The 24,144-nt window shown below is 50.3% G+C and overlaps 2 long non-coding RNA genes across 18 annotated transcripts in view; one reads left to right on the top strand and one right to left on the bottom strand.

Moving 5' to 3' along the window:
• Positions 1-5,327, bottom strand: part of LOC118351280 (uncharacterized) — a 67,345-nt gene extending 62,018 nt beyond the window's left edge. The window contains exons 1-2 of the long non-coding RNA XR_007403555.1: positions 5,161-5,327; positions 4,659-4,781 (exon numbers count right to left, since the gene is read on the bottom strand). This is a non-coding gene — a long non-coding RNA (uncharacterized LOC118351280). The remainder of the gene's footprint in view (positions 1-4,658; positions 4,782-5,160) is intronic.
• LOC112663292 (uncharacterized) lies at positions 699-24,144 on the top strand. 17 transcript variants are annotated; one of them, XR_004806505.2, is made up of 10 exons: positions 699-1,122; positions 2,235-2,374; positions 15,418-17,766; positions 19,159-19,240; positions 19,459-19,519; positions 21,091-21,251; positions 21,774-21,953; positions 22,305-22,398; positions 22,845-22,965; positions 24,033-24,144. It is a non-coding gene; the product is annotated as an uncharacterized LOC112663292 (long non-coding RNA). The 17 variants fall into 17 exon arrangements; XR_004806507.2 differs by having other exon boundaries at positions 19,159-19,312; positions 21,168-21,251; XR_004806506.2 differs by having other exon boundaries at positions 700-1,122; positions 21,168-21,251.

Below are 24,144 nucleotides of genomic sequence, written 5' to 3'. Positions count from 1 at the left end.
AGGAGGCTGGAGTGCAGACAAGATCTTTGCGAGGAATATGTTAATAGCCCAAACCAGGATGGCTGGACCTAGGAAGCCAACCCAGAAGTGGAGAGCGCCCAAGAGGTATTTCGGAAGGAGGGCGAGACCGCTAGGGCGTCGGTTGGGTGGTAGCGCTCGGCAAGTGGTGCCCGCAGGGCAACAGTAGGGGCGCGCCGGAGGGGCGCGCAGGGCAAGCCAAGTGGAACCGTCCTGCGAGCAGCGGGGTGGGCGCCCCGGGGCCCAAGACGGCAAGCTGGGACCGGGGGCGCCTCCTGGGGGCGGCTGCTGACCACTCACAGCAAATGAGTTGGTCCAGAAGGGGGGCAGAGGAAGAGGAAAGTGAGCAGGTGTCTGCGGGACGACGAGGAGCGGGACCGCGGCGGACTGGGGGGCGGACCACGCAGACGCTGCGCGGCCGCGGGGAGACCCGCCGGGAGTGGGGGGGGCGGGGGGGGCGGGGGTGCAGGCGGAGCCCGGCGGCGCACGGCGCGGGCAGGCGGGGTGGAGCGGGCGCGGCCGACCCCCGCCGCGGACTCCCCGCGGCAACCCGGGCCCCCCCCCCGGGCTGGAGCGGCCGAGGCCGGCTGGGCGCGCCTCCTGCAGCCCGGGGCCGCCCGGGTCCCCCCGCCCCCCGCGGCGCCCCGGGGTCCCCGCGTGCCCGGGCCGCGCCTCCCCGCGCCTCCCCGCGCCTCCCCACCGCCGGGCCCGGCGACGTCACTGCGGCTCTGACGCGCGCTAATGGAGGCCCGGGCGCAGGCGGCGTGGCGCGGGTGTCCCCCGGGGAGGTCCCGGTCCTTGGAGCCCGCGGCCGCGTCCTTGGCCCTCCTCCAGGGGAACCTCGATTTTCCCATCTCGGGAAGGCCGGCTGTCCTTCGGCTACTGACAAGGACGCGACCGCTTGGTAAAAGATCTGAACAATGCCCGGAAAGAAAGAGCCGGACCCGAGACAGAGCCTAATAATAGCCGCCCGCTCGAGTTCTGCTCGCGTGCTCAGCGCTCTTAAGAACAATAATAACGACAACAGCCATAAGAGCCACCATTTATTGAGCGCTTACTCTGTGCCAGGCACTGTGTTAAGCGTTTTGCGGGCAACCCTCGGAGGTAAGTACCGTTATTCTCCCTATTTTAAGGAAGCCGGGGCACGGAGAGGTTAAGGAATTTGCCCCAGGCACACAGCTAGCTCATGTCAGTGCCACAATTGCAACCCAGGCTGTTCTGATCCCGTGTCATCCTCATGTCAACCCATAAGGTCGGGATCCATCTTAAAGATGAGGAAACTAAGGCACATGGAAATTCAAGTACCTTGCCCAAGGTCACCTAGCTGGAAAATGGATGAGGCAGAAAGCGAACCCCGGGCTCCTCTCTGTCCGCAGAACCCGCGGTCTTGGCCATAGGCGATGCCACTTCCAAACCACCTCCGACAGCCCCGCAGGCTTTGGCCCCGGGTCGCAAGAGGCGCAGCCCCTGCAGGGTTTAGGTGGGTTCCCGCGGCCTCCGATCCCCGGGTGAATCGGACGTTTCGGAGCATCGTCTCTGCTCAGCCCGCAGGCGTCTGGTGGGGACGCGTCTCCGGGAATCCGGTCGGGACCCGGCCGCGCGGTCCTCGGAAGGGAAGGAGCGGGGGCGGCGGCGACGGGAGGGGTCCCTGGTCCCACCTGCAGAGCGGCGGGGCCGGCGGCTTGCTCTGCGCGGCCGGCAGAGGGCGCCGTAGCACGCGCCTCGGGTCCCGTGGTCACCAGACCCCGGGGCCCGCAGCCTGGGCCTGCGGACGTTGGGACTCGGAACCGCCCAACTAGGGACCCCTCCGGCCTGGCGACTGGCACCTCTCCGGCCCCTCCTCTCAGCCCTGGGGGCCGCTTGTCCTGACGACTCTCGCCCATTTTCTGTGGTCCTGCCATCCCACCGTAGGCCTTGCAGTCTTCCCCAGTCCCTGCAGCACTGATCTGGTCCATTCCATTCCATTAGGCTCAGGTGTTTTCAAAGTCAGCCTTCGCTCTGTCTCCCCTTCTCATGGGCCCCTTGGTGATGTAAAATGGGGATAAATCATTGACTTGGAATAGATAACTAATTTTCTTCTCCAAAACAGGAGGAGGGGCTTGTGTAAGGAAGGAGCAGCCGATTGGGGAAAGGATCTATTTTTAATAGCTAGTGTCTTAAGAGCTTGTTTCGTGCTGAGCCCTTTCTGTGTCTTGACTCCTTAATCCTCACTACAGCTCTGAGAGGAGTGCATCACTATTTCGACAGAGGAGACAAGACTGGTAAATGGCAATGCGGGCATCCACCAGGAGGATCTATCTGTAAAGCCACGTTCCCATCACCCGAATGCACAAGCTGATCCAACTTAACAGAAGAGGTAAGATACAAACCGAGCAAAAAGAAACCAAAATCTATTCTAAGACTGCTTAGAAATACCACACGTGAATCAGGGGCTTCCCGTTGCTCTCTGAGCCCAGTTTGGGACTCAAATGTCTGAAAAAGAAACACAAAACCTAAAGGTGCAATGAGAGGAGAATAGGAATAAGGCTTTTAGCTTTTGTTTGAAGAGCATCCAGAGAGGCCCACTCACTTTCTATGACTGGGCTCTGAGGAAATAAAGGTGGTTCTAGGAAAATCTGAAAAATATGAGAGGGGAAAAAAAAATGCCTTCTGTGGTTTTTACTTTAACCAAGCCGCATTTTGCTATTTGTGTTTTATTTTTAAATTAACATAGCTCTCCCCACCCTTTAAATTGGCACATAAATAGCAAAAACAGAAGGAAGGCCAGCTACAAACTTCAAACTTGGTGGGTTTCTCAGGAAGGAGGCGCATGACTTGAAGTGGAAATGAGGATTGAATGAGGTGCTTTAAACATTTGAAAGACAGACTTTCCACAAGGAATTTAGATCATAAGCCCTTAGAACGGGAGCTTTGTCTGGATTTGGGCTCAGTATAGTGCCTAGAATCGGTGAGTGCCCAAGAAATGTGGAAAACGAATCACACTTTTAATGTATGTCTGCATCATCTAACCATCTGGGCCACCACTTTGCTTATGGTTTTAGAGGATTTTCCTGTCCCCTGAGTCTTAGTCACACACCCTCCCACAGACCCCTTAGTTTCCCAGAATTTTGCTCTGGGAATTCAGTCAAGTTGAGGCAATTGTTATTGATGATGATGTCACTAGGCTTGGTTAAATAGAATGACTGCTCAGCTCTGGAATCACCAACTGGAGGAGTTTCCAAACAGGGAAACCGAGGCAGAAGGGACCTCGGGAGACTTGTCACTTCACAGTTCTGATTCTCTTGTCCTGTCTTTGAACTAGAGGAACTCTCCTCTTGCCCAACGCAAATGAGCCCTGGGCATCCCAGCTGCCTCTTGCAAAATTGTTGGACTTTTCTGACCTCACCTCTCTCTGCTCCTTCCCTCATTTTTTCAGGACATTCATTCTACAAACATGCATTGACAGCCCACTATATGTAAGTGCAGCTAGGAACCTAACATGAGCTCATGAGCTCACTTTCTCCCACCTGGCTTCTGACTTCATGGCCCATGACCTTATGGCTCCAACTTTCATGCCTGGAGAGGTGCCACAATGGTCAATGGCTTGTTCTCCAGGTGGTGACTGTTGCTCAGACATATCTGACATTTTTTTAAATTTTTTATTTATTTTTGATAGTCACAGAGAGAGAGAGAGAGGCAGAGACACAGGCAGAGGGAGAAGCAGGCTCCATGCACCGGGAGCCCGACGTGGGATTCGATCCCGGGTCTCCAGGATCGCGCCCTGGGCCAAAGGCAGGCGCTAAACCGCTGCGCCACCCAGAGATCCCCCAATATCCGACATTTTGGATGTGTCTCCCCTGGCAGGGCATGGTCTCCCCTGGCAGCTAGGGGAGACCATGCCCTGGGACCCCAGGATACCACCTTGGTGACATCCATTTGGTAGAGACTTGGGCCCTGATATATATTCTCAAAAGCAGGGCCTGGAAATGCTCTTGCACTTGCCTATACTCCTTCCTACCCTTTCCTAGTTGTCATATCTTCAGTTCATATGATCATTGTTGACAACCTTATTAATAGCTTGGGCCGTATTTATGAAGCACTGGTTACAACAACAACAAAATCCCACTAGTGCCACAATACCCCACTGTTCAAAGGAAAATGTTGGCTCAAAAAAAACAGCAGTGACTGGCTGGGATAATGCTATGAGTCTTTCGGGTCATTTTGTTATTGAGCCTTGGGATCAAGTGATTCAAAATAATGAGAAGGAAAAACACTAGCCCTGTTTTAGCCTTCCAGATTATTCAGATGGAATAGATTTTCAACATCAACACACTGGTAAAGAAAGAATGCTTAAGGTATACATCGTCAGTTTTTGTCTTTTTGGAAAATCCATTAATACTCAATGACTCGGTCTTCACCCATTTCCCCCTCCCCCCCAAAAAAGAGTATTGAACCACACAGGATTCAGATGATGTCCCTGGAAATCCCTTTAGAGAGTAGATTCCAAATCATAATCATTCTTCTTGAATATCTCACCCCCTCCCCAAGACTGTCCCATCCCTGCTAGCTAACCACAGCATCATTTTCTCTCCCCATGGGGAAGGCAGATGCCCAGAGACCAGAAGAATGAGGGAGAGTAGTGAGTAGAGCTCTTCCCTTACCTGAGCTGCAGAGCCACTTGAATCTAGAGAACTGTTACATTTGGGCTGTGTCTGTGTGAGTTCGTGGTTGTGCTTTTTCTGGCTGATCTCCCAGATCTCCATAACACCGGGGCCTGAGATACTCTTAAAAAAAAAAAAAGCCTATCTGTGACCTATCTGTGAAGGACGTGTGTCCGTCCACCCACCAAGAAGTTCTTGGTGGTCAGTGTCTGCATGTCCAGCAGCTGGGGTGAAGAGCTTTGGAACCACTGAACATTCCTGCTGGGATCTTTCCAAGCCCTTTTGGGAACCGGCAACAGCGCTTGTCTGGGGAAATTAGTTTTGCACTTTCACAGAGTGAGAAATTCCTCAGGGGCATTCTTGTACTTGGGAAGAGAAATCAAACCCGGCTCATTCCTTTAGAGCCCATGCCGTTAATAAAGCAGACCGGCTCCAATTCAGTGGGTCCCAGCCTGGGGCCCGAGGGGCGGGGGCGGACGCAGGGGAGTCCGGCGAATGTCACCTGCGGCTGCGGCCCTCCCCCGGCTGGCGCAAGCCTGAGGTTTCGGGGGATCGTGTTGCCAGCGTGTAAACACCGTGAGTGACAGCCAACGCTCCCATTCGACCACAGAAGATCTCAAACCCTTCCTATCTTCCTAGAAACCCTGGCGGCCCGGCCCGGCTGCTTGCTGTCTGATGCAACAGTTTGCAACGCTCGGTTCTGGGAGCCGAGCCTGCCGCGGGGCGCTGGGCGCCCTGCTGACGCGCATGCGCGGGCTGCGGCCCCGCCGGGCCGGGCGGGGGAGAAGCTTTTCACCAGATGTGCCGGGGCCGGGGCCGGGGTGGGAGGGGGCGGGCGGGGGCGGGGGCGGGGCGCGGGCGGGCGGGGAGACCTTTGGCAGCGCGCACCGGCGATCTGAGCTTAATTAAACTTCTCCCGAGGCATTGGCTGACTGATTGACCCAGTGATCCAAAAAAAATCAGAGAGGCCTGAATCGCCCTAAACGCGACCGGAGAGAGAAGTTGGGGAGTTGGCTTTCGGTTTCCAGGGCTGGGCCTTTGGAGTCGGCCGGCCTTCCCGGAGCCCCGCAAGCCACGAAGCTATCGAGACCTCTTGGGGCATCGGGGCCTCCCTTATCTGGGCCCTCCTACCGATTTCTCATAAAGGGAAGCACAGTGGGTACAGGGAGGGGGGGACCAGGGCAACGTTCGGATGGTGTCTTGATCCGTATCTTCCTGCCTCACTTCTGCACCCATGTGCTTTAGAAGGTTTTACCAGCAGAAAGCATCACGGCTTATTTAACCAGTTTTTTCCAGCCATTCTGGTACTGGCTGCATGGTTTTCCTCCATATCCACATTCCATCTATATTGCATATTTTTAATTGACTTCTTTTATGAACTTTCCTTATTCTCTAAATTAACTTTAAATCGATTCTCTTTTTTTCTACATAGCCTCGCCCTGAGGAATAACATTAGCGAAACCACAGTTTGATGTGTCAGTCATCTATTTTAATACCCTTGAAAATAAACTCATAGCTGTTCAAAATTTTTTTAAAACATGTGTACGTTAGCTAAGAATTTCTTGCCTACTGCATTTGGAGGAAAACTCCAGGGGTAATAGAAAATAATGTGGGTTGAGTGATTGCCAATGTCCCAGGCACTGAACTAAGCACTTGAAGTCTGCATCCTTATGACACCTTATTAGGTGGGTGTTCTTTCCATTTTACAAAGGGAAAATGGGAGGCACAGAGAGGTGAAATAACTTGCCAGAGATCACAGAGCCAGGATGCAAATTCTTACTCGCCTCACTCTAGAGCCTGTACCGCTGGCCTATCCAAGAAAGCTCCGTTACTGCTGGAGATCACCCAGGTGGTTAGTATAGGCTGGATTTGAACCTAAGTCAGTCTGACTCCAGAACTGAACTGTTAACTGCTGTGTGGAACTCTTCCCTATTTCCTCAAATCTCACCTCATACAGCCTTTTTAAATGTCTGCCTCCTTTGGAATTTAAAAGGGGCTTCCAAGTTCTTTTTTCCTCACCCCCCTACATCTCCACACTCCTCCCCCTGGGTGGGACAGAGGTTCTGTTTCCACGGTTTCCTTCTCTCCTCTGAACTAAAGCAACCCGCAAAATTTCTCATGATATCCATGAGAACCCCCACCTTAAAGATCCTATCCACTCTTCTCCACTGACCATAGAACTTCCACCCACCAGCATCATGAAACTACATTTCCCAGACTGCCATTCTCACCTGGAAAGAGAGCAAAAATCCTATGTCAAACCATGTGGCTCCTATTTTGGGGTTGGAAAATCTGGTCACTAGCTTGGATAAAGATTGGTATGCCCATAGACTAATTCTTCTGGCCCCAGGCAGACATGAATTTCCCAGGCCTCAGTGATGGGGGGAGGGGGGCAAGTTATTTCAGAAACAAAACCTTCAATTAGAGGCATAAATGAAGACTTGGAATAAGACTTCTAAAAGATGGCTGACCCCAGCCCAGGAGGTATATTTTCTTTCTTCAACTGCCCTTACCACCACCACCCCTTCCCTCTCTTCACTTCCTCTTCCTTCCCCTTCTTCCAGATTCTTCTTTTAATTGTACCATTGTGCCACTCCCTTCCCCCCCCTCAACCCCCCGTGCCCACACCCACTCTTTAACTGTTTAGTATAAAATCCAGCCCACCAGACTGAGGTTTTCTTCGACCCAAATGTTATTTTCAGAAGGAGCCATTGAGGTTGGGGTGTAATTGCAGCGTTGGGCCTCTGCAAGCCAAGCTGAAAATAATCAGTGAGGCAGATGGGGTGGGAAGAGAGTGTGGTGGCCGCTTCCACCAAAGAGCGGGAGAAACCCAACGGAGTGAGTCAGAGAGGGGCGAGTGCCAGGCTGGTCTGCTGGGCTTACTGCTGGGAGTTCAGTTAAGGGGAAACTACCTAAGGTTTTGGGACCTTTGACTAAGGCCCGATCCAAGGTGGTTCCTGGCTGCACATCACAAGTCCATATTTCTTATGAAGCCGCTAAGCTGCTCTTGCTCTCATTCAGTTGGGCCATAGCAACCAGCAGGCCAGATGGGAACTTAACCATCCAGTTGGCTCACCAGTCTTTAGAGCAGGATTTCTCAGCATCAGCACTATTGGCATGTTGGGCTTCAGAAGTCTTAGTTGTGGGGGGTGGCTGCTGCATTATAGGATGTTGAGCAAGATCCCTGGTCTCTACCCTCTAGATGCCAGTAACACACACACACACACACACACACACACACACACACAGCCATGACCATCAAAAATGTCTCTAGACATGCCAAATGTCCTTGGGAGGCAAAAAATGCCCCTGGTTGAGAACCATTGGTCTAGAGTGATCCAGGTCTATAACAGGATCACATTACCTGTCCCATGGTAGCCTCATTGCCTTACATCACATCTGAATGGGCCCTGATAAAATCTATTGGCCAACTCCTATTTCCAATGATAGCTGTTGAATACTTCAAACCCAGCATGAGTGCCTCTGTAGTGCCAGGCACTAAACAAGGTGCTGAGAAGAAAGGGGCCAACAGACAGACATGGCCCTTGTCTTCATGGATATGACAGACTGAGGGAAGACAGACACATGAAGCAACCCTGAGCCAGAAGCATATAAAGAGAAGAAACTGGTACTATAAGAACATCAAAAAGGGTTTGTCACCTAGGTTGGAGATTCAAGAAGGGCTTTTGTTTTTTTTTTTTTTTTTTTTTTTTTTTTTAATTTTTATTTATTTATGATAGTCACAGAGAGAGAGAGAGAGGCAGAGACACAGGCAGAGGGAGAAGCAGGCTCCATGCATCGGGAGCCTGATGTGGGATTCGATCCTGGGTCTCCAGGATCGCGCCCTGGGCCAAAGGCAGGCGCCAAACCGCTGCGCCACCCAGGGATCCCCTCAAGAAGGGCTTTTGGAAGGAATAAGGAATTGGCCAGTTGGAGATTTGAGGGTGAGGGAATTTTTTGCAGAGTAGGAACAGTGTCCCCAAGGATCTCAAAGAAGCCTGTCATGAACCAGGTTTCAGACAGTGGGAAGTCATTCTCTCCTCTAACCCCCAAATTTGCTTCTCCTGTACTCCTCCAGATTTCTAGTACAAGCATTTAAACTTAGGATCATGTTTAACTATCTTGACCACCCCCGCCTTGTTCCTGCCCAACCCCCTTGATCACCCAGCTACCAAGTCCTGTCGGTTCTATTACCAGAATCCCTGCAAACTGCTCCTCGTCTCCATTCCCAGCACCACAACCCCAATGCAGGCTCTCTTCATTACTCAGCCAAATTTGTGAAATAGCTTCCTAAGGAGTCATCCTCCAGTCTCTACCTCAGAGAAAGACGGAGACAAAGCCCACATCTCTGCTGGGTTAAAAAAAAAAAAAAAAAAAGCCCTGCATGGCTTCCAGAGGCCTGTCAGGCCTCTGCCTCCCGTGACTTTCATGACTTTTGGGTACTCTTCATTCACTGCAGCCAGCATACCTCCCGCCCTCCCACTCTCCAGCCACACCAGACCCTTAGCCACATCCCATGCACCCCCACAGCTCTGCAATTTTGCTGTTCTCTTTGTCTGAATTATCCTTCTCCAACCAAATTCAGTTGGGGAATTCCCACCTATCCTTCGAGACCCAGACAAAATGAACTCATTATACTCTCCTATCCCTTCTCAGAAGTCTTCTCTTAATTCTTCCTTTTGTTTTCACTGGGATTTATATATAGCTGCTGGTTTACCATTTGTCTCGTTGATCCATAGTTAATCTGTTTAAAGACGTCCCCTCCGCCAGAGTCAGAGGGCCTCAAAGGCAGGTCACATAGTGTTCACTACCAGTTGATTACCCAACACTCATTCCCTTCCTAAAAGAAGCCAAAGAAATGCAAGGCTTTGGGCAGCCCCAGTGGCTCAGCAGTTTAGTGCTACCTTCAGCCCAGGGCCTGATCCTGGAGACCCTGGATCGAGTCCCACATCAGGCTCCCTGCATGGAGCCTGCTTCTCTCTCTGCCTGTCTCTCTCTCTCTCTGTCTCTCATGAATAAATAAAATCTTTAAAAAATAAAAAGAAATGCAAAGCATGGTGTATTATTTGGCTTATAAGCTAAGCTGCTATAACAAACAGACCCAAGGTACAGAGGCTTACGTAAGCCCATGTGCCTCAGTGGAAGCTGACCCCATGCCCAGCTCCAGGGGTTGGCCCACCACCCTTCTCAAGAATTGGTTCAAGAATTGGCTCAAGAACTCAGGCCTAAACTCATCAATGTGCAGTAGAGAATTTTCTGGTTCCCCAATATCAACAGTCCCCTTCTTTCATAACAGAACAGAAGATTTGGGGAGATGGCTGCCTTATAAGAGCTACATTTCCCAGACCCCCTTGTAGCTTGATGTGACCTCGAGTTTAAGTGGGCAGAAATGATCTTACCGCTTCTAAGCCGTGTCCTCAAAAGGATTGTGCATGTGCTTCCCTGGCCCTTCCCCAGCCCTTCCCCCTGACTAAGAGATCAGAAAAATTAAAGCAGTCTCCCTGGACCTAGGGAGGGAAGCCACATTTGGAGGACGGCAGAGCCCTTCTATCAGTCTTGGATGACTTTTCTCTGAACTCTTATAGGATGTGGAAGTGACATAAATTTCTCTTTTGCTTACTCTTCTGTATTTAGAGTCTCTTTGTTAAAGCAGCTGTTCCCTGCTCTGGAAAACACACAGTGCCTGGCTTCCCTGGGGCCTTGGGGCCTGGTTCAGGACTGGGCCTATGACCTAGTTAGGGCCAATGAGACACGAGGCAAAGTTTGACTGGGGGTTCTGGGAAAGAAGTCTCTTGTTATGAAAGAGCATCATGGAGCGACCCTCTCTCTCTTCCTCTGGCATTGCTGGGCCCGGGACCGTGGCAGTCCTCTTGCTCACACCCTAAGTATGGGGCTTAACCTGAGGGGATTGCTGAGATGGTGGCAGGAGAATGAAGTCAGAGTTTCTGGACCGAGTACCTCCGAGCCCACCATAAGGTAAGATGTGATGGAAAACCAACCCAAGCTGCCTTAGACCACAGGACACTTTTCTATCACATCTCACCTTACGGCCACCCTCCTCTCACTCCTCTTCCTGCCCCTGCTGGGTCTCACACAGGAGTCAATAAATACTTGTTGCATGAAGGCCCAGTTGTTCTTTTGCCCTCTTACCTATAATGATGACCTCACGGATAAGCTCTAAGCATTTATCTTTCTCTCTGCCCCAACCTAAACATCTAAAGTAGTCACATGGACTTCATCTCTAGCAAATTCTTCTCAGAACACCGCCCCCCTCCCCCCAACTACTTATACAGGGAGCTGAGGGTTCAGCTATAAAATGAGAGGGTTGGATTAGATACACCCAGCACATTTTCCACCTCTAATGTCCCATGGCTCTGCCTGAGGCTTGTTCTGAAGAAGCCATCCTGTGCTCAGACCAAAGACCCGTCTAGCACTAACCGCGGACAGTCGACTGAGAGGTCCCTCAGGCCCCTGCCCCAATTCCAGATGATTCCACAGGAGCCCCCTTCCAGCACTAACAGTCTAGAGTTCTGTTCAACATCTTTGCAAGCTCTGAAGGCCCACGGTACTATCATACTATGCTAAGCCCAGGAAGTTTTTGACTGGCTGCCAGACCTCCTGCCCCAAGCACAAAAGATAAAGGCCTAGGGAGGGCCTGGGCCATCACAACGTTGTCCTTCCAGATGAGGCCAGAAAAACTGGCAGGCAGCAGGAAAGGGGGCCTTGCAATGCTCAGGCATTCAGGAGGTCCTGCAGCAAGGACACTCAGGTTCCTGTGCCCATTGCCCAACCCTCCAGACTGCCATTATTAGTGCTGCTCCAAATGGGAGTATAGGCCAGTTCCGGGCAAAACATTTCCTCTTTCCAGCCATGAGACCTCCATGAGACCAGGGAAAGAACTGCTCCGTGACTCAGCCCCCTGGAATGTAGGAGAATTCCATCTCAAGGAAAATGACCAGTAATGGACCCTGGCAGCCAGGGTCCAGAGGTGCTTCCTCCGGAGTCTGCAGTGACTCCAAGCTTTCCTCCCCATGCTTTTTGAGGTTGCCGTTTATAGGATGCTCACTAAGAGCTAAGCCCTGTGCCCAGCACTCTACCTGCATTGGCTTATTTTACCTTCACAGCAGCTCTGCAGGTAGGCATCGTTGCTGGTCCCATTTCATAGATAAGCAGATTGAGGCTTAGGGAGGTGAAATCATTGCTTGGCATTCATAAGCCACAGAGCTAGATCTGACCTCAGGTTCTTAACCAGAGTGTTTGGTAGGAGGCTTTTGGCAGCGTCTTCTCTGGTCTTCTAAGTTGGGCAGGCAAGGGGGAAGGGCACAGTGAGACCTCAGCCCTGTGAGGTCAGTGCTGTTGAGGAAGAAGTCGGGACCAGCGAGAAGGGCAGGCAGTCAGTCACTGGAGTGAAGGGCAAGGCAGGCAGAGACCACCAGGCAGTCCCGGTCACATATAAGGAAGGTGGCCGGCTCCACTGAACCCAGCCAGTCATGAGCTGTGGGGGAGTCAAAGCCTATCCTGTAGCCAAGGCACCAGGGCATCCCTTGGGTGCCAGGTTAGCTGACCATGAGCAGAACTGAGCAGCCCCCCACAGGACCCCATGGATCCCAAACTGGGAGCCCTGGCACCCAATGGGTCTGAGTCTGTAGAATGTCTTCCTGCCCAGCAGGATCCACTCTGCCACTCACATCTTCCCAGCCTTCATACAGTCTCAGGTGGGCCACTTCCTCCCTGATGACCAGGTCACTTGACCCCTTTGGAGTTCGGTGTCCTCATCTGCATTGTGGGGACCTTGCACAACACAGTGCAGTGCCTGGCACAGGGCCAGAGGTCAGTAACCGGGAGCCGAGTTCATTGTCATGAAGAACAGCCTGGGCAGCACTAGAAGAATCAGTGACCTGTCTGTGAAGATCTTTGGAGAGCAGGGGCAGAAAAGATAAGGTCACACGGGGTGGGGGAGGGGGGGAGTCACATGGTCGTCAAATGGGGAAGCAGCAGGATTTGGGGTAGGGCATCCAGGGACACCTGCTGCTCTCCCTGCCTGAAGGACTGGCACCCATTTCCCTGGCACCTCAGACTCAACCACAACCGCAATGCCTAAGAAGGGGATGGAGGAGGTTTGGGGCCTCCCCTGCCGCTCCAGAGGGAAGACTAGATGCCTAAATGGGTCTGGGGCGGGGAGGGGAGGCAAAGGGCCACCAAGTATCAGATGTTGCCACTGGGTGTTTGCCATATGCCAGGCTCTATGCAAAACATCCAGACACTAACTGTGGACTCTCCAGCTCACCCCTCCAGCCGCTAGACAGGAGGCATGTGTCTGTTATCACCACCAACAAAAACATCCCCGTTTGATGAAGGTATTGAGCCTCAGAAAGGTTAAGAAAGCTGCCAAAGGTCACAGAGCCAGAATGTGGCAGAGCTAGAATTTCAATCAACTTTATCTGATAGAAGCCTCCAGCCTTCCCAGGATGATTGAATGTGTCTCACTGCCCATGGCTCTGGCATCGAAAGGGCACTGGTCCTGGCATTTGAATCAAGGAAAGAGGAACCCCATGGAAATGGACCGTGTGCAGACCTGCCATGACCCAGCATGGGCCTCTGGGCCTGTTCCACCTTGGGGATGTGCGCCAGATGTTAGAGACAGGGGCAAGCCTGAAAAGGATGGTTCACTAGGAGGTTGCCTCTTCTGATGCTTGTATGAATGTGGGCACACGTGTGTGTCTGTGTGTGTGTGTACATGCACCTACATGTACACAGGCACGTGTGGGCACACCAGCTAACCCCCATCTTGGCCCAGGAGAGAATGAGGAAGGACAGGTGAGGTGGGAAGGGTTGGATGGCTCCACAGTCATCTCCATCTCAGTTCCCCGGGCGGAGGCTCTAATATTTTCCTGGAAAGCTGGCCATGAGCCTGGAGGCCGTGGGTCTCCACAGAGTCAAAAAAGGACACTGGCAAAATCTTCTCCAAAATCAGTTCAGACTTTATCACCCTCTCTGAGCCTCCAAGCCAGAGGGTGGAGTCCTGCCAAGTGAGGACAGGCTGTCTCAGAGCACTTCCTCGCCAGATCCCGCCTTCTGAAAATCAACCTCCAAATGACCCCACGACTTGCTCCAGACTCCGAGCGATGCAGAATGGTTCCCTCATAATCGCCCCATGGGACACAGCGTGGTGTGGTGTGAGGAGCATGAATCTTGGGCTCATCTGAATTTCAGCCTGGACATCAGTCCAGGAGCTGTGAGTCCTGGGGCAGGTGACCCAGTCCTTCTGAGCCTCTCTTTCTTCTTCCGTAAGATGGTGGTAATAATTACCCATGGTAGATGCAGCCAGAGTGTGAGTGCTCCTGCCACTTCCCTTTTCTCCTTCTTCCTTCTGGACCTCCCTAACCTCCACTGACCACTTGACCACCTCGCTTCGGGCCCTCAGTTCCCAGAATCCTCCCAGCTGTGGCCCAGCTTCTGAGCTTCGCAGGAGACAGTGGTTTTGCCACCCTTTGCTTGTGGCCTGCCATGGGCCCGCTCCCCTGAGAGCAAAGGCCTCAGAGCACTGCCACCGGGACCCCACCCTCTTCGTAAACACCAGTTGGGCACCAACTGACCTCAGGAGGGAAGTGCTCAACTGGGACCCTCCTCTTCCAGCCCTGCCTGCTGCTAGATGTTCCAGGGGAAGTGCCAGGCCAATCTGGCACCCATGCACCCAGGGCGCCTCCATCCTGGAAATAGGCACTTGGAGCCAAACCCTGGGCTGAAGGTGGAGGAAGTTAAGGTGCTTGAGTGTTGCTTCTCTCCTGCCCTCCCACAGCACCAACCTGGGCTATCCCAGACAGGGCAAGTGCTTCCCAATTTAAATGTGTTTTAATAATGATCCTAATAGACATCCATAAGAAGGGCTTTACCATCCCTCTTGGTTTCTTAAAAAGAAATTAAATATAATGAAATATTCATTTTAATTCCAGGCAGTGGGGATGTAACTGTGTATTTTATTATTCTTTGTAACAGCTTTTTCTGTATTGTTAAGATTGCTCTAAAAAAAACATTTTGGGGGGCACCTGGGTGGCTCAGTTGGTTAAGCATATGCCTTCAGCTCAGGTCATGATCTCCCTCTCTCTCTCTCTGCTGTTCTCCCTGCTTGTGCGCGCGCTCTCTCTCTCTCTCTCTCCAATAAATAAATAAATAAAATGTTTTAAAAATAAATAAATAAAAATAAAATAAAAACTTTTTTTAAGATTTTATTTTTAAGTAATCTCTACACCCAGCATGGGGCTCAAACTCACAACCCCAAGATCTATTGACTGAGCCAGCCAGGCACCCCTAACGAAAAATATTTTGAAGTCGATAAGATTCATAGGATTTTTTAAAAGATTTTATTTATTTATCCATATGGATCCCCTTGGGATCCCACCATTTATACCATTGATTATTCTTTTCTTACCTGAAAAAGTACACTTTGTCATGGGAAAGTTAGAAAATACAGACAAGCAAACAAATGAACACATAAAATCCTTGCAGCCTCACCCTGCTGAAATAACCCTTGCTGACATTTTCATGTTTAACCATCCTGTCCACGTTTTTATGTACGTAGGTAAACGTATATAAACACACATTTTACAATAAAATCGGAATCCTATGATTCATGTTATTTTTAACTTACTTTGTGTTGTTGACTTACCAATACATCTGACATTGATTAGGATTGTTTCAGCTACAAATGACAGAAAATCCAAAGGAACAGTGGTTTAAACATGTTAATTTCTCTCTTTAGGAAAGGATGTCCTAAAGTAAGCAGCCCCGGCTGGTACAGCAGCCCTGTGACCATCAGGGACCCCAGGCCCCTTCTACCCGGGGCTCCCCATCATCAGTGCATGCCTTCTACTAGTGACCCAAGACGCCAATGGAAGAAGCAGCAGGAAAGAAGAGAGTCCTGCCTCCTCAAAGGACGCTTCCTGGAATTCACATGCATCACATCTGCTTGTACTGTACTAGCCAGAACAAAGTCCCACGGCCCCCAGAAGATAAGATTTATCTAAGTAGAGCTTTTATTACTATAGAGAAAGAACAGATATTGGGGGGATAACTGGCTTCTCTGCTGCATTTTACAAACGTCTTTCCAGAGCACATAGTTTTATATCCCTTTTGTTTTTCTCTTATTTTTTAGTGAATGTGTGACCACATCATTAAATATTCTTCAACTTTTAATGGCTGCTCAATATTCCATGATAGCAGGTAGCATCACTGATAGATCCAATACCTTATTTGATATGTGGGTGTTTTGCTCTGATAAATAAGACTCTTCAATGGCTAAAACTTGTCAGAGGAAGAGATCCCAACCTTTCCTCTCTACTTGGGGGCTGCCCTCCAAAGACATTTTGCTGAGGAGTCAGATTAGTATCTGCCTTGAAAGCTGGCTTAAGGTTCTGTGTTTGTTTCTGCAAAAAAAAAAAAAAAAAAAAGAAGAAGAAGCTTTTTGGCAACAGGAATACTCCTCCGTTCCCCTTGCAGAGGAAGTCACAAGGGTAGGCACTTCTCACTTGGGTGGGAGGAAGATGGGGTGAGGATGTGGGAGCTGCAGGTGCAGAGTCAGTGGGAGGAGACCATGGACTCTACAGAGCTAGGAGAGGACCTGCTCCTGTAGAGGCTTAGGAGACTGGATGGGGCCCAATTCATTCTCCACTCAAGTTCAACCAGCACTTTCTGTGCCTCTTCTCAGGGTCATGCCCTGGACCAGTCCCTGGGGTTGTCTCAGAGTAGACATCGTCCCTGCTCTCCAGGAACCCAGTCAAGTGTAAACTCACCGATGTAGGAGTTCAGCCTGCCGTGTCGCCTCAAATAAGAATCCTCAGGCCCACACCCAAATACCTGATGCCATGTAGGTGGGCCTAGAACCTGCATTTCTTTCCGTCTCCTGGAGTGACTGATGGGCATGCTCAGGAACCATTTTAGTGGAGGAACATCAGTCAAGGTGTTTAGAGGAATCCTTTTAAACCAGGCAGACCAGGAGCCTCCGTCTGCTCAGTATGTGGCTTGAACCTTGAGCGTTAAGCTATAAGAGGACACCTGTCAGACACACCTGAACCCAAATAGCAGGTCCATCCTTCTGTAGCTGAGTGATCTCAAGCAAATTATTTAACCTCCCTAAGACTCAGTTTTCCCATTTGTAAAATGGGAAGAATTGAAGTCCTTCCCACGTGAAAAAATAAACATCAGTGCTTAGCAGAGTGTCTGGCACCCTATAAATGGTAGCTGTTACTATTAAATCATTAAAATTATTGTTAAAATTAAAATAATTGTTATTATTAAATTAATTAAAACTGGTGGCCCAGCAGTTTAGCGCTGCCTTCAGCCTAGAGCATCATTCTGGAGATCTGGGATCGAGTCCCACGTCAGGTTCCCTGCATGGAGCCTGCTTCTGTCTCCACCTCTGTGTGTGTGTGTGTGTCTCATGAAAAAATAAAATCTTTAAAAATTTTAATTAAAACTGCTTCTATGTAACTACAGTGAGGAACTAGAGACAAGATATAGAAAGCATCTTATACGCTGCCTGACTCATGGCGGTAGACATTCAATACATTGGTATTATGATTACTATCATCCTTACATTCATTTTAATTCTAGGCTTAGCACCTCTGCAAGCTGTACCCGCCACACAATATTATCCTCCCAATAGAAATCATGGATAAAGCCTCGGACTCGTGGCTCGGAACTGTGGGCTTACTGTCCACCCCTAGTGCCTGCCCCAGCATGAAAGAGATTTTCTCAGAGCCTTCCAGAAGGATGTGCAAGCTGCAAGCAGGTCAGCGTGAGTGGGAACCTCAAGTCCCTACTTTCAACCTCCGGCTTTCTTGGGGAGCCAGGCAGAGCCCTGGGCCATTCGCCCAGCCCCAAGGATCAGGAAACCGTGCAGGCCCCGCGCTGCTGGGACGCCAGGAGGAAGAGGCGGTGTCGCTGTTGATAACTGCATTTTCGAGTGTTCCGTGGATGGCGCGGTTACCATGGTGATGCTGATGGCTGTGAGCGAAGCTGCAGCCTCTCTCGAGTTGTGAGTCAGGTTCAGCTTTATTTATTTAAAAAGAAAACCAACGCCCTGACCTGGGAAGGACAAAGCAACACGCAGGTAGAGGCCGGGGCGTCCACTGTGGGTGGGGGGTGTGATGCAGGGCACCCCTCGCAGGCCACCCGGCTTCTGACGTCAGTTGGCCCAGGCGGCTACCAAGGCCTGGAAAAGTCCACAGAGGTAAGTGGGGAGGCCGGCATTTCAAACTGGCCCAGGAGAGGAAGCACAAAGCGAAGCTGCACTGCCAGTCGGAAACCTCTTAATAGGAAGCAGATCGCATTTTGTCAGCTCTGGGCCAGACTCCTTCAGGGGACGCTGCCCCGCCCCGCTGTGACAGTCTTCAGGGCCCAAGATGATAGGCAAGTGAGGGCCGGGTCGGGCCCTGAGATGACTGGTGCTGGCTGGCCCACACCCGGTGTGTATACACCAGCAGTGCCCTCTGGGGGGTGAGGGGGGCAGGGTCCTGGAAAGGACAGCAAAAATCTTCTCCCTGGGGCAATGGGGCCCCTTTAACCAGAATTCCTGCAGGGGAAGAGGTAATCATAATAGCACCTACTCCCAGGGTGGCTCTGAGGATGAAATGCGATAATATTTGCAAATGTTTAACACAGAGCCGAGCTGGCACATAGTAAGCGCTGGATAACTGGGCTATTGTTAACTTTTGTTCAGGCCCTTATCTGAGCCCGGCTTGGGTAGAACAGCAACAGCCTCCTAACGCGCCACCAGCTGGTTCTAGTCTTACCCCCAATCTATGGTCCATACCACAGCAGAATGGTTTATTGAGAATACATCCCAACCGTGCTATTTTTCTCCCCAAAAACCTGCCAGTGGCTCCATTTACCTTCAGGATGACTCTTAGAATTCCTTGGAGGGGGCCAAGGCCTTAAATGATCTAGCCCTTGGCTGCCCTCTCCAGCCCTGTAGCTCACCACGCCCTGCCTGCCTTGATAAGTTTTGGCCATTACCCCAGTGTCAGCACTCTCCCCAGGGTGCCAGGCTGTCATTCCTCCAGGATCTTTGGCATGCTGTTCCCCTTGCCCAGAAAGTCCACACTAGCAAATGCCTGCTTACCCTCCAAGACCCACATCAAGAACCCCGTGTACCATGAAATCTTCCTGTCTTCCCCTCAAACACGGAGCAGGCCACTTCCTCCTCGGCGCCACCTCAGTACCCTCCATAAAGACATTTCTCACTTTACATTGCAATCCTTGTGACCCGTGCCCGTGACCTTTTCAGCTTCTTGAGGGCAGCACTGATTCTAAATAATGTCTGGGTGCCCAGAACATACCACAGTATCCTAACATTCACAAGGGAGGACTGTGAATGGATGAATGAATGAATGAATGAAGACAAAAATCCCATTTATAGAAAAGGAAACAGGCCCAGATAGGAGGAGTGACTTGGTTTAAGTAGAATCCTGAAGCTCTATAATTCAGGCCCTTCTGATTCCAGAGACCAGGGACGGACCATCCATCCATCCATCCATCCATCCATCCATCCATCCATTGCTTACTGAGCACCAATCATCCAGCAGGTACCGTGTTGCCCCCTACAAGGAGTAACCCTGGCCCTCAGGAGTCTGCAGACAGGTGGGATAGAATGACAGGTATTCAGACAATTCCCACACTTTTCGCTATGAGCTGGGACAGAGGATGTAGAAGGAGCTATGGGAATTCCAGGAACCATTATATGGATGGACAGAGGGAAAGCCTCTCTGTCTGTGTCTTCCACTCCCCTCTCCCCAAACTCTAGAGCCCAGGTTCCCTTGGACAGCAAGACCAAGGCAGCTGCCCTCCAAGTGCTGTTAAAACAGGTAAGCAGACATATACATAGGCACAGATGTACCTAAGACAGGTGACATGGAAGTGCCTGGCCCCATGAGGCAGGACATGCAGTCACAAGGACACGCTTGCACTCCTAAACAATCATGTCAAGAGCCATCAAGGAGCAAGGATAGAGGAAATCAGACCCGCAGAGCATTTTCGGACCTTTGACAACATACCTCGCCCTTTTGCACACCAGGTCTCATTGGATCCCCACCAGGGGCGATCCTCCAAACAGATCTATTGTTTTCTCCCATTCCATTTCCAATGGACAAACTGAAACTCAGATGACTTGCCCCCCATACCACCACCACCTGGTCAGTGGAAGTTCCAGAACTGACTCATCATTCCCCAAGCATTTGCTAGCATTTAGCCTGTGCCAGGTCTCCTGTGGGTCACAAGGGATGCCAAGGTGAATGAGCCACAGCCCCTGCCCCTTGTGGGAGACAACAGCCTTGGCTCTCCTCCAGGTTTGAATCTCAGGGTCACCACTGACTAGCCATGTGAGCCTGAGCTAGTTGTTAGCCTCGGCAATTCTAGTTTGAGTCTCTGATTCAAAACATAAATCGGATCAAGCCTGTCTTGTGCTCAAACTCTCTGGTGGCTCAAAATAAAATCCAAACTCTTCAACATGACCCAGCTCCTGCCCCCTGACCCAGCTCTCTTCCTGTCACTGTCCACCTCTTGTCCCATTGGCCTCAGGTCTCTGTGTCTTCACATGAGAGGACACCACTGGGTTCAAAATGATGGCCCTATACTTTCCTTCAAGGTAATATCTTCATATTATATGACATGATACTATGTATATTTGACCGTTTGTTTATGAGTTACTAGTACAAAAGGGTAGGAATGTGCCCACTGTATTTATTAGTACACCCCCCAGTGCCTAGAACAGTACCTGGCACACAGTAGGAACACAGTAAATTTTTATGAACAGGAATGTATCAATAGGGGCATCTGGGTGGCTCAGTGGCTGAGCATCTGCCTTTGGCTCAGGTCGTGATCCCGGGGTCCTGGGATGGAGTCCTGCATCAGCCTCCCCACAGGGACCCTGCTTCTCCCTCTCCCTGTCTCTGCCTCTCTCTCTGTGTCTCTCATGAATACATAAATAAAATCTTCAAAAAAAAGGGATGTATCAATAATCCTGTTTCCTCCCCTTTAAAATGATACCTGCTGCACATAGCTATAAGGATTAATTATGTTATAAATGGAAGATGCTTAGCCTGGTGCCTGGCACTTCCCTGGCACACAATAATGCTGTTATTTTTTGCTATTGCTGTTATCATTGGGGAGTCAAGGGGGAGACAGGTGTAAAAATAAATTGCACAGTATGGTAACAAAGCTCTTACTTCTGAGGCCTCTCCTCCACTCTGGGGCTCAGGTAGCAGCCTCTCCATGGTCTGAAGATCAAGGGCCAAAGCTCTTGCCCTCCTGTCTGTGGGGGTCACCCTCAGGGTCTCACCCTGATGGCCAGGAGACCTCTGGGCCCCGCCTGGCCTGGGGGCAGTGGGCAGAGTCCAGACCAGGCCTCGGAAACCCTTGACTTCTCCCCTGGGAGCAGGCCCCACATCAAAGCCAATCTGAGAGGGGCGAGGCCTGGAGATAAATGGAAGATTAAAGAAGGCGAGGTCTCCACAGGCCGCAGGGAGAGGCAGCAGGCAGGCGACCACAGAGGGGAGGCCCTGACACAGCCCTGGCAGCAGCCATCTTGGGGGGCAAGAGGTGAGAGGGGGGCCCAAGCCTAGGCCAGTGGAGCCGGGAAGAGTAGCTTAGCCTGGGCCTGCTCCCCCAGCATTACCCTTCCTCTGGTTCCTCTAGTGCATGCCTACTTCTTAACCCTTTCACAGCCGGGCTGCATTAGGGAGGTACATCAGAGGAACCCCGGGCCTCTCTTCAGGAGAGTTTGTTTGGTCATTGGGTTCGGTCATTGGGGTTTGCTCCCTCCAGCAAAGGAGCCTGTAATGAAGACCTCCTGGCCCCAGTCTTCCTCCCCAGGAAGGTCTGTAATTAGTGCAGGAGGCGAGGCTGGGGAAGCTCAGACAATGTCATTTGAACCAGGATGAGACAGGGCTCAATTGCTAGTCTGCACATTTTTTTTCTGGTGCCATTTCATATACAAAACTCCAGCAAGCTTAACCCTTTCCTAGCTGGGCCCTGATGCTGGGGTTTCAGCTTGGCATATCACCCATTCCTGCGTGCAACGTGTGCCCATCTCACCTGCCCCCCATGCACACCCCGATGCAGGTGATCCAACGTCCATAACAGCCAACAAGCCATCTGACAATTCATCATCCAACAAGCCCTCGCTGAGCGTCACCAGATGCTAAGCACCCGGAGAGGGGACCCAGAGGAAAGTCTGCCATCTTGCCATCAACGAGATTACAACCCTCTGAGCAGTGGTGGAATGCACACTATAAGCAGCTGGTGAGCAATGCAAGACAGGATAGAGGCAGACGGTGAGGACCAGCAAGGGGCAGGGAAGGAAGTCTCCAGGAGTCAGGGATGGGCTCATGGGAGGTTCACATGTGGTAAGCATTCTGTAAATATGTACTGAGAGAGCCGTCTTCCTGGAGCAGAGCATTTCGGCAACTAGGGTGTGAGGGCTGAACCCACAAGGAGAAGCAAGAGTAGCTCTGAGCCAGCCAGATGGATACAGATGTCAGAGTCTACTGGGAGGCAGAGGCTATCGCTTCCTCTCCCTTGCCCTGAAGCCCTCATTCTGAACCCCTGACCTATGGTCTGTCTCACACTGATGTACAACCTGTTTGTTTACAGATCTGAGACCCCCCCTGGACTTTGAGCAACCTAAGGGCTTTGTCTATTCTCCTCTGGTCTCTGATGCCTAAGCACCGAGCCTAGCACTCAAGAGGTACTCAGCAAATACTCATTGAATAAATGCCTGAGTTTGGATGGGAGGGTGGAGGTGAGGGGAAGAATCAGCCTCTATAGCCTTTCCCAGAGGGGATGCCAATTGTGGCCTCACTGCCCCTATAAATCATATCACAATCTCCCCAACATATAAAGAGCTTCTAAAAATCAATAAGACAAGACTGACCACTAATTTTAAAAGGTCAAAGAATATGAACAGAGTCTACAGAAAAGGAAACAATGTTCTAAGGCATCTATAAAGACTCTCAACCTCACTAATATAAGAGAAATGCAAGCCAGAAACCATTCAAAAGTTTACTCATATCCTTTATTTGAAAGACTGTAGAGAAACCAGCACTGCTGTATATTGCTGCTGGGGGTGTAAATTGATATGAACTAGTTGACAATATCTATTGACATCACAAATGCACATTCTCTTTGACCCAGTAATCCCGTTCCTGAGAATTTACCCTACAGATATACAGTGCTGGAACAAGGCTATCATTATAGTATTGTCTGTGATAGTGAAAACTTGGAAACAATCCAAATGTCCATCATTTGGGGACAGGTAAGTAAATTATGGTACACTCATACAATGGATAGCTATGCAGCTATTTAAAAAAAATAAAGAATGAGGACGTTCTCTATGTACTAATATAGGCAGATCTCCAAAACAGATAAAATGGGGGGGGATGTAGAACAATGTGTATAATATGCCTCTTTTCAGTTAAAAAAGAGAAGAGACAAGGCACCTGGGTGGCTCAATCGGTTAAGTGTCCAATTCTTGATTTTGACACAGGTCATGATCTCAGGGCCATGAGATTGAGCCACGAGTTGAGCTCTGCACTGAACATGGAGCTGCCTAGGATCCTCTCTCTCTCTCTCTCTCTCTCTCTCTCTCTGCCCCTTCCCACATCTGTCTCTCTCTCTCGCTAAAAAGAGAGAGGAAAAAAATATATATGTATATATACGTATATGCAAATACACGCACAAACATACACACCCCAAAGAAGATACCCAAGGAAGTAATCAAATTGATTATATGTTGGTTGAAGGGTGGGAACATAGTGGTGAGGATATGGGATATAAGAATGGGAGGATTACCTCTCATTGTCTTCCTTTTTTTAATTTTTTGAGTCACATGACATATTTATCTATTCAACAAATTCAAAAAGACTAAAAAAAAAAAAAAAAAAAGCCCTCAAAAGCCATCTACCTAGATATCAGGGGTTCTAGGCTTTTCCCCAAGTTGCTAGGTGAGAGGATCCCACGTCAGCTGGCAGCCCCTCCCTCACATTTCCTCCCCAGGCCCTGCCCGTATTTCCCTGAGGCCTTGGGTCCCAGTCTGTGGTGGCTGTCATCCCAACCCATACTTTATAAGCATGGACTATGACATCAGACCAAGTCACTGTGTGAGCCTCAGGAAAATAGGATAATCCTGGTCTCTGCTTCCAAGGGTTATGAGAAGGCTTAGATGAGGCTTAAATAACAAAAGGCATAGGAAATGCTTAGCCTAGATCCCAAGACATAAATGTTATTGTGATAAATGTTATTGTATAAATGTACCAGACCCATTGTTCAGGTTTTTTGCCAATATATTTATTGGATTGTGGTCGTTGTCTTATTGATTTATAGGAGCAATCTATAGATTCAGAAGATTGAGATATTCACTGCAAATTGGCATGGTGCAGAGCACGGTGCATTGAAGGACAACAGGACCATAATAAATGGCAGTTTGTGAGAATCA

This window comes from Canis lupus, chromosome 18 (assembly GCF_003254725.2).
Source record: "Canis lupus dingo isolate Sandy chromosome 18, ASM325472v2, whole genome shotgun sequence".
NCBI classification, from domain to species: Eukaryota; Metazoa; Chordata; class Mammalia; order Carnivora; family Canidae; genus Canis; species Canis lupus.
This window is presented reverse-complemented; position numbering and strand designations above follow the sequence as displayed.